Here is a 20,530-nt window from a genome sequence, read left to right as displayed (position 1 = left end):
CTCTAGCAGAGTTAATAGGATTGTGAATATGAAATGCAAGATGCCAGAAACCACCAGGAGATCCTTTCTTATTCGACATAGGATTCCAGTAAAACTTGTTTTTTGTTGGGTCAAAACATTTTAAAATAATAATGAGCAAACCAGTTTTAGAAGAAAGAGGGGCTGACATACCGGTATGCTATACCCACCACACCAATAATTTTCACATACTGTTTAGAAATGGATATTTTGCAGGGCTCTGTTAGAAGTTATGCAAGAAATGAGTAGCTTTATTAGAAATGCATCTGAATAAAAACAAAGCCTTGTGTGATGGTAAAAATCTGAGTGTGTTATATTTCTCAGGATACAACACTTTCCTGAATACATAAACATTTCATCAGCTACTGTAAAATAATAATGCTATCTTACAAATGCCACTGAGGATGAAAAATGCTCAAACCAAAACAGCACTTCTGGAATGGTCTTTCTTCCTACGCTTGAATGCAAGGTCCCTGACAGATAGGCAGGGTCACTGAAGGTTCACGCAATTCCCTTAGCTTAAGCAGATGGAGATAAACCTAGCTTTAAACAGGTCAACAGTTTTTAAGCTGCCACATCAGTATGGGTAATGCTGCTGGGTAATAGTTTAATAAATAAGGGTATGTTTCAGTAAAAGACAGCAGTTACTTTTTACAAGATAGTGAGGCCTGAACATGTCAGCTTAAGCAAACACAATCTTGTGGAAAAAAGCTTTCAAAAACTCCTCCGCAGGAATGGTGTATTCTTTATTCCCATATGACAGGAACGCTGTGTCCGCTTGCCAGGTTTCCTTAAAAACAACAACAGGAGAATTGCATTTTCAAGGAGAACAGACTGCCTACAGTTTCTAACTACAGGGCAACAAAATGGATCACTTACAGTGGAAGGCATTAACATTTGGGAACAAATTCAAGGGTACATGTGCCAAACGCCTCTCAAATTGCTCCATTCATGGGCAAGCTTTGTTTTGGGTGGCCATATAGAAATATTGCAAATGAATAAATAATAACATAAATTCATGTTCTTACAGAATGCTTTTGTATGCTTATTGGTTTTTTGGAATATACACACACGACTGTTTGGGAAAGATGTTCAGAATCTGAAAAGAATTTTACCTGAAGCATAATAAACCACTGATCACCAAGAATATCCCAAAGTTTGAGAGTACTGTATTTTCTGGCGTATAAGACTACTTTTTAACCCAGGAAAATCTTATCAAAAGTCGGGGGTCGTCTTATACGCTGGGTGTCATCTTATAGGGCAGGTGCTGAAACTTCTAAACCGGACTGAAGAATCTGGGGCCGCCACATATGGTGGGGGAGCTCAAAAACTACCACGGCCACATCCCCACCATATGCGACGATCGTATGAAAGCAGCTACCGCTCTGATAGTCTTGGAGACAGGGAGGGCTGGGGAGGCAGGGAGAGCTGACTAATCCAAGCAGGCTTTGTATACAACAAGGTTTCCTGCTAAGTACCTGTATGTCATTTGAATTAAAATTACCATATTGAAATCAAATCTGATGTTTTTTTTAATTTTTATTTGGTGTGCGTTGGAAGAGGGGTAGTCTTATACAGTGAGTATATCCCAAACTCTATATTTTAACTGGAAAAGTTGGGGGTCGTCTTATATGCCGGAAAATACGGTATATTGGATATTTATTCATTAATACATTTATAATCTGCCTTGCAGATAAAACCAACAAATTCCCCACAGGGGTCTTCAATAAAGATACCACTGATGATCAAACATCTCATCCAGATAAAATGCAGATTGTTTGAAGCAGGGGTGGACAAAGTTCAGCCTCCAGGGATGTTTTTTGGCCTCAGGGTTTCCAGGGGCAAAATGCCTCAAAATAATATCTAGGATGTATAAAGGGTATTTTTTACATGTTTGGAACCTCTCTGGTCTCTTCAGGATTCAAAATGAAAATGTTCATTTTCTTTAAAACAGTGTTTCTTCAAAATGTCCCAAAATACTTTCTAGGAGCCCAGGAAATCCCAAAAACCTAGCCCCATATTCCATAGAAAGTGTTTGGCTGTAAAACAGATAAATAAATAAATACAATTTTGCAGGAGCAGGTACAGCCCTCAAAGATCTCCTGGATGATTAATGCAGCCTTCCACAGTTGCCTACCCCTGGTTTAAAACCTTACGTAGGTTGAGATTGTTTAACGCCATACATACAGAGTGTTTAACAGTTATTTGGTTCTGTTTTTTTCCATTCCTGTTGTTGGGCTGTGTTTATATAAGAGGGGTTGATGATTCCTGGTGTTTTGATTGATTGATTGATTGATTGATTTGTTTCTTTTTAGTATTCAAACACCATTCTTCTATCTCATTATTTTGGCTACTGCCTCTCCAGTGATTTCAAAACAATATATGTTGTCTTCCTTGCACTAGTTTTTGAAAGCTAGAGACAAATTCCCTATTGCTAGAGACGAGAAAAAGACAACTACAGCAAATTAAACCTTCCTCTTTCCCAAGATAATAGTATAAGCATGCCATATGGGTTTAAAGTGTTGCTGTTTTAAAATGTTATTTAATTTGATTGTATTTTTTAAAATATTAATTTTAATACAGACCACTAGTTTTTAAACACGTGTGAGCTGCTTTCAGTCCAATTTGGGAGAAAAAAGGGATATAAATTATGATTTAAATAATAGGTAACTATAGAAAAGAACTTACATAATGGAAAAACAAAAATATCGTACCAGGTCACTACCCTAACAATTGTTTTACTTACATTTTGTTACAAATTATTCCAAAAAATGTTACAAGTAGTGCCTTCCAAATAAAAAAATAATTAATATGGGAAATAGTTCCTGGGGACATCTTGAATGAAACATGGGGTCATATGAGCAGAAACGAAAGGATTGCTGAATGATAGGGCTGGCTTAGCAATCTACCTCAGGTGGCAGATTTAGGGGCAGTGCTAAATAACTGTGAACTTTGACTATTTATATTTAAAATTAGCATAACCAACAGGCATCTGGACTATCTACCTTTGACCAAAATCATAATGGGAGTAGAGAGAGATCTCTGTCTATGATTATGATTGCACACAAGAGACATATCTGATAAGATAGAAGCTCCATGGATTTGAGGCACCTAGATCTGGGAACTGGAAGGGTCTGTTGTTGTTGTTGTTAACTGCCCTTGCTTCGGCCACAACTCATAGCGACCCTATGGATGAGATATCTCCAAGCTCCCCTATCCTCCACTGCTCTGCTTAAGTCTTGTGGATTCATGCCCATTCTTCCCTAATTGAGTCTAGCCATCTGGTGAGAGGCCTTCCTCTCTTTCTACTTCCCTCCACCTTTCCAAGCATTATTGTCTTTTCTAGTGAGTCCCATGATGTGGCCAAGGTATGACAGCCTCAGTTTTGTGATCTTGGCTTCCAGGGAGAGTTCTGGTTTGATCTGTTCTAGGACTCATTTGTTTGTCATTTTGGCTATCCATGGTATCCTTTGTACTCTTCAGCACCACATCTCAAATGAGTGTAATTTTTTCTTATCTGCCCCCCCACACTATCCAGCTCTTACACCCATACATGGTGATGAATAATACAGTGGCCTGGACCATTCTGACATTTAGCATACAGTTGTATGCCTTTGCTCTTTAGAATCTTATCTAGTTCTTTCATAGCTGCCCATCCCATTCCTAGTCTTCTTAATATGGTGCAACACTCCCCCAAAGGGAGCAAGTGCATAGTGTGGAAATACTCCAAGAGTATCTCTGTCACTGGAGGTTCAGAGGGTCTCTGTAGCTTGGTGTGCTTGGGCCAACATCAATTGGACCACCAGCTCCTATCTTTCCTGGACAGGGGCGCAGCAGCTCATCTGGTGTGAATTTTCAGTTAGATCACAGCAATACACTCTGCCCTTGAAGATGACTTAGAAGCTACAGCTACTGCAAAATGCAAAAGCTAGATTACTGACCTGAAGATCATATAGAACCCATATAAAACCAATCTTAAAGCAATTGCACTGTATGCCAACATGCCTCCACTCTGAATTAAAGGTGCTGATGCCCTAAATGAACCCTAAAACAAGAGCCCTAAATGGCATAGGACCTCCATACTTGAAGGTGCATCTCTCTCTATGTATGCCTTTCTGAGGATTGCTCAATGAATCCTCTTCTAGGCCCCACCATGCTAGTGGGAGCAATATACTGTGGGAGAACATGGGAGAGGGCTTTTTCATTTGTAGCACTCTCTTTGTGAAATACCATCCTCTTAGAGACTCATCTGGCACTGATTCTGGCTTCAGTCCAGTGTCAAATTAAAGCATGACTTCTTAGTAATGATTTTGCAGCTTTTTGGACCTGTACATACACTTCGTTTTAAACTCTTTAAACTTTTTTCAGCTTATTAAACGTTGGATATGATTTTAATATGTTTAACTTATTGTTTACTATTTTAACTTTTAAATTGTTTTATTTTTTTCAGTTGAGTTGAGTATCAACTCTGAGATACTATGATATGGATTAATAATAAATAAATAATAAAATATTTATTTATAGCCCGCCTTTCCACAGATCAAGGCGGGTTACATAATATACCGTTACAGCATAAAAATACAATAAAAACAGCAAAAAATACATTAAAAATTGCAAATAACAATTACAAATAACAATATCCAGCTGACATCTTACATCAGGATTGTGTAGCATAAATCCACTTTTGGAGCTACACCTCACTTTTGCTACGCATGTACTGAATGGCAAAGCTGTGCAACTGAATGTACACCTAAATTTGGAAGTGAATGGCAATTTAATGTGCATATGCATGCACAGCACATGCATATATGCATGCACAGCACATGCATATATGCATGTGCATCAAACTGATATTCACGCCCATCATATGTTCATATGTGTACATGCACATAGATAGAAACGGGGACTTTATACACAACTCTGCTTCTACAAAGCTGAACCACATATGGACCTCAGCCAAAAAAGTCTAACCTCTTCCACAGGGGAGCTTATGTATATGCAACACCAACACACCACCAGGTGTCTGAACATAGGTTAGGGCATAAATATTTAAATTAAATAAAATAGGACAGACCAGATGAAAAGAGAGGAGGCTATATCTTGATGCTCAATCATTTATAAGTAAACAATAAGAAATTACTCTGTGAGTACTCTGTCCATTTGATCACACTCAACCTCACACACAGTCTTCATCTTGAAGGAAGAAGCAAAAGCATCCCAGGGCAGATCTTATGTTTCCTGTTTCACAGACATAAGAAGCAGAATTGAGGGAAAGACCTAAAGCCCTGAACTGTATATTTGGCTATTACTTAAACAGTGATTTTCAAAGAGCAGAAGATAGTATGACGAAACGTCTGTGGCCCCAAATGGTCTGTATCTGAAGCAGGCCGATATTTTTTTTAAATTTCATCTCCTCACACATTTCACAGATGAAGCATGGGATATGTGCAGTCATGCAACATCAGAGCATGGTCAAAACAGTAATAATTATTAATGAAAAAGAACAGACAAGCTAGGAGAAGCTGCAGTGGTTTTCTTTTGCCTGATACTACTGTATTGGAAAGGGCAAGATTATTTCCCCTCCTCCCCACTGAGTTAAATGAGTGAGAACTAATTTTGCACTTGGACCTCAGTTTGCTGGAACTGAAATAAGCTGAGAACAAGAGCAAAAGTAGAAGGAGGAGAGATAGATTCAACTGCTTTTAAAAGTAGTTGAAAACTGGAATGACAGATGATTAACTGGGTCAGTCCCTGCCAAATCAAGGCAGTTGGAGGGTAAGGAGTTTCAAAAACTTGTGAATTGATTGACCCCTCTACAAATACACGCACACACATATATATACACACACATATATACATATATACACACACATATACGTGTGTGTGTATGTGTACACACATATATGTCGTCTTGTATATATAATTTGTATACTAGACAACAGCAGTTATTGTATTTGTTCAGTTCTTCAAAAAGCTGCCAGCACAATACAATCCTTGGCTGGGGCCCTATCTGCAATATACATCCATTGGAGACTATGCGGATCCATACTATCATTGACAGTTATAGAGGTTTTTTTCTTCAGGCCAATGGAATGTGAAGTAGACTTTGATTGCTGGCTGAAAGCGAGAAGTTCATTGCTCAACAGTCCATTCACAACCTATAAATTGTAAGCTGAAAGGAGGAGGAAATGATTTGACAAGTTCTTGCTCATTTTTAGATCAAACAACTAGCATGGCAACATTATTAGTTATAGCACTGAAAGCTCTAAACAATAGACTGTACTGCTGTTATTGTCACTTCTTCTGGAAGAGTAATTTTGTGCTTCTGGCCAGAGTAATATTACTTTCTGGTTTGTGTAGTTCTATATTTTCCTCCCATAATGATACAGAAGAGTTTTATTGATTGTACATACATTAGATCACTTTACTCGACATTGTAACGCAGCCTTGCTGAAGTGCAAAGGAAAAAACCCTCACAGTCAACAAAACATTATCAAATCCCTTATGGATAAGTGATGAATGCCAATGTACTTCCATGTTACCCAGCAAAATCAGTGATGTAGGTTGACAAGCCCGCTTTTAGAGGCTGGACAGAGATCCCTAAAATGCACCCAAATACCCATCTAAAAAGACAAGAGGATGGCAGAAAGGATAAAACATGTCTTGTGGAAATGAAGGAAGGAGGTAACTTCAGGTGACTTGGCTATCTTTCATATTACAGAGTTATAGCACTTTGATACCACTTTAACTGCCATGGCTGCAGCCTATGGAATCCTGGGATTTGTACTTTTGTCAGGCATGAGAGCTCTCTAACTGTGCTGCTTTAGATTCAGGAGGAAGCAGGAAGGGCTACAAAATGCATCAAGGCCTACAAGGACTTGGCCATGATCATCCTTTATAAACTGAATTGTTCTTTGATTGATCCTGGGCATCCTACCATGTTCCAGATAAATGGACTAAACCCAACAAGTTGCATCATTCTGTCTTACTATGAAGGCCCTTGCTAACCTTTACAATTTCTTTATCATTTTCAAGGCAAGGCTAATCGCTCGCCTGCATTCCTACTGATTCAGAAAACCCATGTTCTGCCTGATACAATTACAGTTTGAGAGGCTCCTCACTACCATCACCATCTTTATTTATATTCTGCCTCCCCCCCTCCAAAAAAATGCCCGGACTCAAGGCAGCTTACAAATTAAAATATAATTGAAAAACTGTATAAAATCAACTTTGAAATTGAATCAACCTATTTATTGTTCTTGTTGTGTGCCTTCAAGTAGTTTCTGACTTACGGCAATCCTAAGGCAAACCTATCATGGGGTTTTCTTGACAAGATTTGTTCAGAGGAGGTTTGCCACTGCCTTCCCTGAGGCTGAGAGCAAATGACTTGCCCAAGGTCACTCAGTAGGTTTACATGGCAGAGCTGGGAATCAAACTCTAGTCCAATGCTCAAACCACTGTGGCATGCTGGCTCAGTTAACTTATTAACAACACTAAAACAATTTAAAATATTCAGTAAAGAAAATGATAAGAAGCTGCACAATTAAAATAATATAACATCCTCTTAAAAGCCCTTTGTGAAGGGAGGAGCAAGACAAGCCTGGTTGGTGCCAGAAAATCACAGCTCAGGATTTTTTTGTGAATTCAGGATTACAAGGAGGAAAAGATGGGAACGTGAGGCTTGTCTCTGTCAAAAGGCAAATAGGGGAAAGATGTCATAGAATGACAGGGAAAAGATGGTAATAGAATAGGACAAACATCCAGAGGAAAAACTGAATAAGATTTTGGGGAACTGTGAATGATAGTTCAGAGGTTAAAGTGTGCTCTAACTGTGTATTAACAAACTTTTACATGTTTATTTTTTACAACAATGTCTGGTTGATAGAGTCTGGTCATGTTTACCATAGTGAACCACACACTGAATAACACATCCACTGGTCCATAATAGCAATCACCTTGAGGCCCAATACAAAATACAGGGAGGGATCTTCAGGGTAAAAGAACAAGGGGAGTGAAAGGCGCCCCAGGCTTGGAACTTTGGGACCATCTTGCAGAGGGGATCTGTCACATCCGTTCTTTAAAAACCTTCAGTTCTCAAAAGCCTGCTGATTTTTTTAAAGTGTTCATCAGATGGTGGAAGTACAGTTGGCCCTCCACATTTGTGACTTAGACATTTGTGGATTGGATTAATACGTCCTGTCTGGAAATCTCTAGGTCCTCCAGTGTGACTATATAGTCAATGTCTGCTGGAGCTACACTGGCGAATCTAGATATTCATAGGGGGAACACTTCTCTAGGTATCTGTAGGTCCTCCAGTATAATTCTATGGTAAACTCTGGCAGGACTTAGAGATGCCTACAGAGGTTTTCTCTCAGGTTAAAAAGGTGTTTTTTTATTTGTAGTTTGTCTATTTTCACAGGGGTCCTAACACCATTAAATGTGGGGAGTCAACTGTATAGCAAAGGAGAGCCTAGGAGCTGCAACCAAGAAGGCCCTATCACAGGTGCCCACGAATCGTGCCTGTGAAGGTGGTGGGGCTGAAAGTGGCATCTCCTGAGAACCTCAGGGTACAGACAGTTGCTGATGGGGAAATACAGTCTGTTAAATAAATAGTCTGGGTCTAGATTGTATAGGGCTTTATAGATGATAATCAGCAGTATAAATTGTGCTTAGAAACTGACCGGCAGTTGGTGGAGCAATTGCTGTAAGGGAATTGTGTGATCCTTCTAACATTTCTCTTCTTAATACCTTAACAATGGTTTTCAATATTCTAAAAATATTCTTATTAATTTATCTTTTAACAACATTGTTAATTTATCCATTTCATCTCATTCCAAAACTTTCAGGATCCAATAATTTATTGAGGGTATTTTCTTACTTTTCCATTTTTGTGCATCTAGCTTCCATAATCAGATATTGTAAGAATTTTTCAAATGGTTTTAAGGTTTCATCGCCAATCATTCCCAATAAGCCAAATTCTGGTTTTAACTCTTATCATTAACATTATTATTATTATTATTATTATTATTATTTTGTCTATTGTTCCATTAATTTACTTCCAGTATTTCTTTGCTTCCTGACACATCCACCACAAATGATAATATGTTTCTGTTTTAGATATGCATTTCCAACAAGAATTAATGGCCTCTCTTTGAAGGCTTGACTGGCACTGATGTTGACTTTATTTAAGCACCATGCTAAAATGTCTCTTCAGCAAAGCCAGCAGAGGGTGAGAATCAAAGATTAAAATTGTTTCAATTGTTTATATGTCTTGTATTTTTAAAATGTGTATATGTTTTAAACTGTTTTATATTGTCTGTTGTCTGTACCCTGCTCTTTGTTATATAGGCTGAGATATAAATATTCCCATTGTTGTTGTGACCACTGGCACTGTGCTATATACAGTAATTCATTTGTATCTTGAAAAGTACTTGTTGGAATTGCTAGGATTGCCATGTTGATGTCTTCAGTAAGTGGTTTCAGTTCTTTCTTTGCAGTAAATTTTACATTTGATAGTGTTGGTTTTTTGTTGTTGTTTCTGAGTATTATTCATTAACAATTTTCCTCTATAATTCAGTTTGTCGATCAGCAAGAATCAATATGCCTCATTCTTATAGTCCTTTATCTTCTCAGCATCCAATATTAGCCTGATTTTCAGTCAGTAGTCTAGCTACTTTAGCAGTGTCTACTGATTCACCTTCAGTCTCATCTCTTGCCTTTTGCTTTGTTTATCCTTCTTTGCAGTCCTTTAAATTCTTTATTTGAAAAGATGTAATTTCAGTTCATATTCTGTGTTTAGTCACATAATCACTCTTCTGTTTCGTTAGAAACAGGGAATTACCCCCCCCCCCCCCGATGGTGTACATTCTCATTTAGTGGCCTTGGGCTGGTGGGTTTGCTTTATAACAGCTTTGCATTATTAATCTGCTGATCTCCATTGCTGCTGCTGTGGTTGGGCTTCCAGTTTTAATTGGTTACCTTGACCTGGTTGCCTAACTAAAGATGCTGAACCCTATAGCCCATTTTTATAGGATGTACAGAAGCTCCAGTATTTGATACAGTCCTTGCTGACCCAGGCAACCAATTCCACAAGGGATTTGCTTTTGATTTACTGAGGGTGTTTGCATGTTTACTGAGGATTTTGACTCATTTAATCTGGCTCCTTAGCAAAAGCCTAGATGGCTTGAAAGATCCCACTGACAGCAACACTACCATCAACATAGCCCCTTAGCTCACAGGAACATGCAATCCCACCACCATGAAAAGATAGTGCCATGGCGAGAAAAGAAAACATCTGTGATTTCAGTGGCAATAGATGCTCTGGGAGCAATTCCAAACAGACTGATAATAAAACATCTGAATGAAATCATTAGAGGTAGGACCACAATCGTACAGTTAAGAAAAGTGACACTACTTAGAGCACACTACATTATCCAGTGATACATCACCAATTCCATGATTCTTGGAAAAAAACTGAATAATTAATGGTCCAAAATTCCAGTCAGTAAGTTTTCATAGACTGTGAAATGAAATTATGAAACAAATTATGAGGCTTATTGGTTATTAAATCGATTTACCTCTATCCAGTTTAAAGCTGAATTCAGGCGGCATCCTGATCTTATAATACTTTTTTTGTTGCCAAATCTGCCACTTGAATACAGCCTTGGTCCATCTGCCACTCTTCCCAGCTCTTTTCGGATCCGGCTATTTTCTGACTTAAGAAAATGGCCAGTGAAGCGGCTCTGGAAGCAGGGATTGGCCCAGGCTGTATTCAGGCAGCAGATTTGGTGGAAAAAATGTCTGATAAGATCAGGATGCCACCTGAATTCAGCTTTAAACCAGATAGCAGTAAATCAATTTAATAACCAATGCAATAAGCCTCATAATTTGCTTCTGACTAGAGAAATGTCTCTTTTAAATAGGTTGCTTTGTAGTCCAATGTCTCCTGTGTTGACTGCCATTACTTGCATTATTCCTTTCCACTACCAGTGGAGTAAACAGATGAACTGCTTCCCAGCTCTGCTCTTGATGGGACTCTTCCATGTCAGTGTAGTGCTGCTGGAGGCAACAGAAGCATCTCAAAATGCTCATCAATTAATTCTCTTTGTGGCTCTACAGCAAATCTTTCCTCTTGCTTTCCATTGGTTAAGTCCAGATACACACACACCAAAAAGATACAACAATTATAGTAGCATTTGATAAACAGAACAGTCTTTTTAGCTCCATGGAGCTGTTCCACAATTTTCTAGAGCAAGTGACCAGAGCTAATTTTTGGAACAGAGCATTTATCACAATCCCTTAATGTTCCCATCAGAATTTTCAAAATTCAAATGTGTGAGAAAAGGAAAACTAGCTGATTTATTAATCCAGGGCCAAGGCTTTCATTGCTTACCTCTTAAGGTTTCGATCCTTAGGTGACAATGAAGACTTAGGATTGCCTCCTTTTCCCTTCCTCCCCACATCAATATCACACACATGTACAACTTGCTTTTCTTTGTGCTGGGATTAGCTTTATACACTGAATTTGGTTGGTGCACATAGGAAAAAATATTAGTTTTTCGTTGTTAAGTTCTTTGCCAAAACTGACCAATGTCTTTGTAATAAGAAGAGAAACAGCTTGATATTTAAAATATTCAAATGAGGTAAAAAGGAAAAAAACTAAAATAAATGATTCCATCCCTAGCAGCCGTGGCCTGGTCTAACTCCTGAAATGTTTAAGAGAGACGTGTTTCATCTAACAATCTCATGGCTGATGGAGGATGATTGTTTTAACTGCCTTTACACTGCTCCAGAATATACCAACTTCTGAGACTGTCACATGAAAGGAAAAGGAAAAGTAAAAAATCATATAGAAAAGTACTAGTTTCTAATGCCTCCACAAACTTCCAAATCATATTTTTGTACAGCAAAGAAAATGTCATTTTCCCCCAGGCTGCTATTTTTTAGATTTTTGCTTTCAATTAAAGCACTTTCTCTGTTTTGTTTTCTGCCTACTTCCTGCTACAGATTCTTTTCGCTTTTTAAAAAAAGTGTAAGTACTGAACAACCTTCCAGCATCAGCTTTACATCTCATCATAAAAATAGGGCAAGTAAAATCTATAGAAGTTAAATTCTCATATTTCTCCCCTTTGTATGGATTCTGAATGTGACTGTATAAAGTAGACAACACAGATGTGTTCTTCTAAATACAGTCTTAAGCATTCTCAAGGAATAATCCAAATTTCATAAAGCAGGTTAATAGCAGAACCACACTTTCAGCCTCTCTCAATCTAAGGTCTCCAGATGTTGTTAAATCACTACTCCCATCACCCTGATCACTGTCCATACCAGCTATATACAATGTAGCCCCAAAGCCTGGATAATATCCATGGTGTCAGACCTATAACCACCAACTGATCAAGATGAAAATAAAGTAAGAAGGTATTATTTTAAGGCAGGGAAAGGAAGAAGGTAGATGTGGATTTACTAATAGTAGAAGAGTACAGATTTAAGCCAGTGAATCATTTGGAAAACAAAGCCAGCACCGACTTCTCAAGACAAAAAGAATTCACAATCTTCTTTAAAGTACCTAGCCAAAATGATAACTCCCAAGCCCATAAAAACACCGGCACCTGCCATGTGATGATCTCTGGGCCAGCCACCAAACATAGCCACCCAGGTTTGTCTCTCTGCCACAGCAGATCTCTGATTTCCCTGGTTTTCTAGGTCACCCTTCCCCAACTCTTGCTGAGCTAAAAGGCACCTCCTAAGACCATTTAAACCACACAGCCACCACCTAGTGAATTATGAACCTCCTTAGCACACACTAGGACTTACTAGGAGAGTTGTAGTTCTTACCCTTGCTGACCTAAGCAAGCAACAATTGAGCTAAAGGCCCGTGAAGGGAGGAGTATTAAGAAGAGGCAAGGTCCTTTTGAAGAAAGCTTTATTCTAACTAGATTGTATAGAGCAAAAGGCTATCATTTCATACAAGGCCTCCTTACCTTTCAGGTAAAGAATGTATAATTACAGGACAGTCATTTCAGGCAAGCCCAAGAAAATAAATCCATAAACCTAGTCATACTAGCTAACATGTATTTCTAAGCTATTCACAATCAGATGGGATTTGTAGTCCTTGATATCACTGGATGCTGGGAGGTGGCCTCCATGGCCTAGCTGGATCCAACCTCAGGATAGAACAAAAGAGGACTCAAGAATGCATGCTCTCCAGTGGCCTTTTAAAACCCCTGATTGGAGGTTTTTTGAACTTCCCAGTCTTACTCAACTGATTGGTCAGATGGACATTTCATCAGCTATGATGTAACCCTTAATGTGATGTCAACATCATTAGCATGTGCCTCCCCCCCCAGCTTAACCCTTTGTTGTCTGGGAAAAGTCCTCACATGAATGGGGAAAAGGGAACCACCACCACCACCACCCATTCATTACACCTTAAATTACACTACTGAAATAATGAAAGGTTGTGGTGACCTGGAGTGTTGTCATTGTTGCTGAAGGACTGTGAGCTCAATTCACTTCTAATATTCATAATAAATTCCTGGTGAATTCAGAATCCTTTGATTCTAAGGCAGTTTCTATGCCCAGGATCCACCTGTTGAATCTCATCTAGGGTTCTAGAAAAACAACAACACCACAGTTAATTGTTCCCCTGAACTTCAATTTTGCCTGCTCTGCCCTATGAAATGCTATACCAGGTGAAACACTACAGATGCTTTCTTGAATAATGTTTCTTAAAGTCAAACTATGCAATAATAATAATAATAATAATAATAATAATATAAATTGTAGTGTTGTATTGATGAGTGTTGATGTAATATTTTTTATGTTTTTATAAGAGTGTTATATGTATTGATTTTACTAGTCTGTAACCCTGCTTCAATCCACTGGGAGAGGCGGGGAAACACAAATAAATTTTATTATTATTATTATTATTATTATTATTATTATTATTATTATACTTAAAATGTATTTAGGAGATACTCTTCCTCAAATGGTGAAATATGTCTCTTTGTCATAGAACATGCTTTTCTGAACATGCTTTGATATATATTATTTTTAAAAGGACAAATTTTCAAAGACAATAAAACATAAACATAAACAACCATCATACAACAAAATAAACATAAGATTAAACATCCAATAACTACAATTAGTGGCATGATGGAATTTATGCTTATCCAGAAATTGAGGAAACAGGAGTATCAAATTTCAGAAATCCAGTAGAAGTAATGTTTTATTTTCATGCTTTGTTTTATGATTGGTCATTAGAAGCACAAGCTTCACGTCTAATAATTAGCAACATATTTCTCACATAGGTGAGAAAATGTGTCAATCATAGGGAATATATATTCGCTTTAACATGTAGCTTGGCCCTCAGAAACCTTAACATGTCATTTGAGAACAGTTCTTCTTCATAAAAGACCATGAATCTAGGGAGTTTATCACATGGGAAGGAAGCGCCCAAATTCTGTGGATGAACAGGGTTTAAAATCCATGAATATCCTGCAAGAGCAGGATTGTTTTCAGATGACGTTGCGTGATTTTGGCATTAACCCAACATTAACCCATGCAAAAAGTGGCAAAATTGCACCACTGTTTAACTTCGAGAAAATCCCAGTTAAAAAGCAGCATGATTTTGCCACTTTTTGCACGGGTTAATGTTGGGTTAAGTGCCCCAATGTGTCTGAAAACAATCCCGCTCCTGTGGGATATTCACGGGATTTAAACCCCGTTTATCCACAGGATTTGGGTGCTTTGCCTCCCATGTGATAAACTCCTAGGAGTCATTCCTGCAGTGTTGTAGACAAGAATAGTAGGAACCAGGAAAGAGCTGTTCCTTCCCAGTTGCCAGTTCAGAGGTACAAAACATAATGGTGGGAATAGTGTCACAAGGGCATGGATGGGGACCTATTGCATCACTAACCCTCTTCAGATAGCCCTTCTATAAGTCTGTTAGAAGAACAGAAATTTGCTTGCACAATTATACCTCTTGAGGAAATAGAGATACAGATGGTAGTTTAGGTTCCTTCGATGGATGGCTTCTCTTGGACTTAACTTCACTACCTCGCTTTGGTAGTTTTTCTCACTTTGTAGCTAGTGCTAGCACAACCCAATTCTCCTTCTATTCCAGATGTTGTGGTTCACATCTTTCTCTTTATTGAAGCTGTTTTTTTTGTTAACAGTTCCAAACATCAGCTATCCTCCTCCAGCTTCCAAACTATGAAAAACTTGACAAGGAATAACATTTGGACCATGGAAACTCTCTTGAGCTGGGTCACGGAAACCCTAATATCCCTCATAGGGTTAATGTGAGGATACACTTGAGTGAGAGGAGGTGCCATGCATGGCATCTTGACCTCCATGCATGAGGAGTGACATAGAAATGTTATAAACAAATGAATTCGTTCTTAGGATTTCATAAAGCTAAAGAGTGAGGAAGTGAGGCTACATTTTTAATAAACTAAAAAAAAAAAAACATAAACCTAACAACAATTTTGTGCATGCCAAAATAATGTTCAGTGCATTCAACATACTTTTTTTGGAGGACTGCTTTTTGGGAAAACACACTGACCATCATTCATCAGGAATTGCATGTTTTAGAGCTGTGCACAAGAATGGAAACTTTCCTAGTGGATTGTGTCCAGTATGTTGAGTTAATATGTAAGTGACAGAAACCAGGAGCCTAAAGGCATCAGATCCCATCTGATTTTGGAAGCTAAGCAGGATTACTCTGCTCAGTACTTGAATGGGAGAAAACCAATGAATACCAGATTCTGTAGGCTACATTGCAGAGGAAGCAACTGGCCAAAACTATCTCAGAGTATTCCTTTCCTAAGAAAACCCTATCAAATCCATGGGGCTGTCATATGTCGACAGCAACTTGAAAGCACATACACACACACACAATAGAAATGAAGCAGATGTTTGTAGTCTCACTAAAGAATTGTAGTTCCTGAGTTCATTGTCTTTGGTTTTGATATATGCTTAACAATATTACATTCTAGAAGGAACTCATTTCCATATAAAGTGTAGCTACTTTCAATTTTACTATGTGCTGTGTAGGGAGAGAGACTTTGATTTGTGTGCCTGAGGGTGGATCAAAGAAATGCATAATTTCCTTTAAGTCCCCACTGTCATGCACCATCGGTAAATTTCAGTAGAGCTCACAAGTTAGTTAAAAGAACTACAGTACTCCCACACTAAATGAAAATGGGAGGAAATAACCAATGTATAAAGCCTGAAAGAAAATTCCATTAAGAAAAGCTATCAAATCAAAGACAACATATTAAAAAAAAGTAAGGTTGCAGCGCCCCTTGATTCCCCTCACTTCCAGTATTTTAGGCCCACCAGATATCACATTTTTTCAGTTACAGCTGAAAGAGAGAACTTTATCGCACTGCGTTCCTTCCACCCGTTCTGAGAACGGAACGGAAGGAGCAGGGCCGAGTGCGGAACGAGTGGGGGACGGATTTTACCGCACGCATCCGTCCCTCATTCGTTCCGTTCCCCCTCTCTTCCGTTCTTAATCCGTTCCAGAGGGGGAAATTTTTGAGAACTGTTCTGAACAGTTCTCAAAAAGCGTCCCCTCTGGAACAGAAGGGGCAGGGAAGAGAGGGGGAACGGAACGAGTGAGGGACGGGTGTGTGCAGTAAAATCCGTCCCCCACTCATTTCCGTTTCCTGCTGGGCCGGGCCGAGAACCCAGTGCGATAAACTTCTTAGTGTCAGAACTGGCAACAATTTCATTAATCTCACATGAACCTTATCTCAATGGAGCTGTCCTAGAAGCTGAACCTGGGCAGGGAGTCAGCACCTTGGATATCTCCTACAGAGTTTAGATTAAAACCTGGAGTGAATTCCACACCACACTGACATGGAAATGATTGCTACTTCATTGTCATTGTCAAAATGATTGCTATGTATATGAGGTCAAATATGTGAGTATTTCACCTCATATGCACAGAATGAAAGTTTGCTATAGATCAGGACTTTCCTCTTTTGAAACAGATAGGTGAAGATTCATGCGATGGTTTGGGCCCCAGCTTGGTGGCAACCCAAGAGGAGCTCCATCTTCTACCATTATGATAACATGAAGCATTCCCATCTTTTTTCCTCCATCCAACCAGGACACATTGGCTCAAAACTTTGCACATTATCATAGGGCAGGTGTAGAGTCCCTAGTACTTTTCAGATATTTTGGAATACAGCTGCCATAATCCCTATCCCAGGGCCTAAAATGCCTGTGAAGGAGGTGAGCCATAGCTATTCCACTGTACTGGTATAACGCAAGAAGAGAGGAGGGCTAAATGGAACCTAGACCTATGTGGGATACATGTCTTGCATGAAAGAATCTCACCATGCTTCTACTCAATTCAGCAGTAGTTATGGTTGCCAGATTGCTCTAGTTTTGTGGGTCATCTCCAGATGAGAAATGAGGGTGCAAATTCTCCACCTTTTCGTGGGTTCAGCTGTAGGAAAGAGAAAAGGGCTGTGTGTAATTTTCCAACTCAACTAATAGAACTTTGGAAGGTGGGGGGAAGCTATGTATTTACTTAGCTTTCTCTTTCCCTCCCAGTCCTTGTGGTGCCAGAGCTAACCCTCTGCTCTGCTCTGCATTAATCTTTTGGTTAAAAGCAAGTAGGTGAAACTATGGCCTGTTATAGACTGCCAAAATAAAGCTGCTTTGGGTCTCTTTGGAGGTATGCTATTTAAATGATGCATGGGTCCTAAGAGTCCGGGGGTTGCGCCAAAGCCACACTCCATTCCTAAGCACTGGAGTGCAGCTTTGGTGCAGCTTCCGGATTCTTAGGATGCACGCATCATTTAAACAGCATACCTCCAAAGAGACCCGAAGCAGCTTTATTTTGGCAGTCTGTAACAGGCCTAAATGTTCCATATCCCCTCTCCTGAAGTAAGTGAGAAGAAATAAACCCCTTATTACAGTTTGATCTGGGAACAGACCTTTTAGCTAGGATTTTTGTCTTAACATCCAAACAGATAAATATTCCCACCCCACCCTTAGAATGAAAAACTGTGAGCAACTGTGGTTGGTACTTAATGCATAATGCTTAATTACATTACCAGGATCCATCCTTCAGAAACCTTAGTGCCTGGGGCAATCATGAACTGGTAACCCAGCAGTAGGGAAAATAATTTCCTTTCCCTGCTACCTTGCTCAAAACCTTTGCTCTTTGGGGCTCAGATTCCTTAATCAGATTTTATTTACATGAAAAAAGGGCAGGGTAGGCATATTCAAAGTGTATGTATACTAGTCATATCATAAAGTACAGCAGATAACCAAGCTAAACATGAATTAATTGGATGATGATAAAGAAACAAAACATACTTGCAGAAAAACATATCACAGAAGTCATGTACAATTAGCAGTCAGAGTAACTTTTTGTTTTGGATAGATCTGAAGATGTATGAAATAGTTCATACATCTTCCCTTAGTATTTGTTTTAATATGTAAACTACCATGAGTCCATGTTCTGGGGGGGGGGACACATGGGGATGATGATGGTGATGATAGTGGTGACATTTCTACCTTTTGTAATCAAATATTTTAACTTCTGGGAATGAATGAAGAATTTCCTTCATTCTATGCAAGATGTAGAATTAGGTCACTTAGATTTGGACCAGAAGAGGAGGCAAAGTTTTAAAGCCCTCCTGTGTACAAGGATGTACACAGTCAAGTCACCTGTTGACTTGTGATGACCCCATGAATTTCATAGGGTTTTCTCAGGTGAGGAATACTCAGATGTAGTTTTGCCAGTTTCTTCTGCTGAAATATAGCCTATATCATCTGGTACTCATTGGTAAACTCCCATCCAAGTAATAACCAAGACTGACAATGCTAAATTTCCAAGATCAGCCAGGATCTGATGCTTTTAGTGTATTTAGCCCCCCCCCCCACCAATCCGCTCTAAACCCTGGTCTGCTTTGCTTACTTTTGACTAAGAAAAATGAAAAGACATAGCTGCATATTGCATATCAAATTCAATGTTTCAAATAAATTCAGTTTAGGTTTGCAGTATAGAAATGAGTTTTCATCCTCAAACTTAGGGGCCATAAATGTTCCCTGTACATGTGCATTTTGTTGCATATATTTGACCCACAATTTTTGACCATGCTTGGAAAGGGATTTTACAGGTCAAGGACATTTAATGTTATAGATTAAGATGTACAGGAAACATTTTTTAACCTTCCTCTTGGAGCTTGTAAAGATGATGTCTCCAATCTGTGTTCCCACATAAAAATTTACATATGGGAGTGATGTACAGCACTGCTCAGCTAAAGATGGGAAATGAAAAGTGCTCCCAATAGGTTGCCCTGAAATTGGGTCAATTAATTGCTACTCACTCACCCTTTGCTTTCACTCTTTCATGCACAGAGTCATAAAATGTCTTTCACGCAAACATTTCAATCATCACATATTTCCATAAAGTGATTCATACTGGCCTAAAAGACGTGGAGGGAACTGGGATGATCCGGATGCCCCTCCCCCAAATCGCTCCGTTAGCAAGTGCCCACTACAAATTTGAAATCGAATGCATTCTGTTTGAAATCGAATGCATTCTGTGTCTGCCGGCGAGGTGGCCGCTGTCAATCAAGCGATTGTCATGGTGACGTTTTGCAGGGCATCGGAAAGTGTCCTCCCCCTCCTCCCTTTTTTTAAAGAGCCAGGCACAGGGTTAATTTTTTTATAAACCTGTGGGCATTTGGGTCAGATCTGCCCCGTCCCAGGCAAAGGATGGAATTGTCATGCATTTTTTTATGCTTTTAAAAGCAACATTTGTAGCTTTCCCTTTGCTCCAAAAAATTGTTTAAAAATGTAACATTGATTGTAAGTGAGGTCTTTTGCAACATTGTAGCTTCCCCCTCTGCTGAACTGACCCCTTTCCTCCTGCTTACACTTTGTCATTGCTTTCCACTGAGGCTGAGAGAGAGTGACCTAATGGAATCAATTGGGAATAAATGGGAAATGCAGCGCATTAATAATAATAATAATAATAATAATAATAATAATAATAATCCAGGAGCAAGAGGAAATAAAGCACAAGCAAGCACACAGACATGTCACCCCCCAAAAAATGCGCATAAATGGTCAAAAATGCGCATAAATGCTTCTGCTGCATCCATTTCCCTACATCCCCCAGCCTGGGCAATCCTCCTCTTCCTCTTCCTCCTTCCTCCTCCTCCATCACTTTCTCCATCTCCCCCCCCACCCCCAGCCCTATGCAGCCCAGCCCCCCCTTTTGCCACCTGTCACCCTTAGCATCCACCCTTTGGGCTCTTTCCTCCTCTCTCTCCCCTCCGATGAGGGGAGGGAATGCTCTAACCCATGGAATCAATTGGGAATAAAGGGGAAATGCAGTGCAGGCATTCTGACTGTAGCATCCGCATATAACAGTAACAATAACAATAACAATAACAATAATAATAATAATAATAATTAATAATCCAGGAGCAAGAGGAAATAAAGCACAAGCAAGCACACAGACATGTCACCC

General features: G+C 39.2%; 1 long non-coding RNA gene across 1 annotated transcript in view; it reads right to left on the bottom strand.

The window, feature by feature from the left end:
- The window catches only part of LOC121917356, a 52,148-nt gene that overhangs the window by 29,780 nt on the left and 1,838 nt on the right, over nt 1–20,530 (bottom strand). The window contains exons 2-3 of the long non-coding RNA XR_006101010.1: nt 17,374–17,485; nt 13,489–13,631 (exon numbers count right to left, since the gene is read on the bottom strand). This is a non-coding gene — a long non-coding RNA (uncharacterized LOC121917356). The remainder of the gene's footprint in view (nt 1–13,488; nt 13,632–17,373; nt 17,486–20,530) is intronic.

Source organism: Sceloporus undulatus, unplaced genomic scaffold, assembly GCF_019175285.1.
Source record: "Sceloporus undulatus isolate JIND9_A2432 ecotype Alabama unplaced genomic scaffold, SceUnd_v1.1 scaffold_16, whole genome shotgun sequence".
Classification (NCBI taxonomy): domain Eukaryota; kingdom Metazoa; phylum Chordata; class Lepidosauria; order Squamata; family Phrynosomatidae; genus Sceloporus; species Sceloporus undulatus.
The sequence above is the reverse complement of the archived record's forward strand: the minus strand, read 5'-3'. Positions and strand labels throughout refer to the sequence as shown.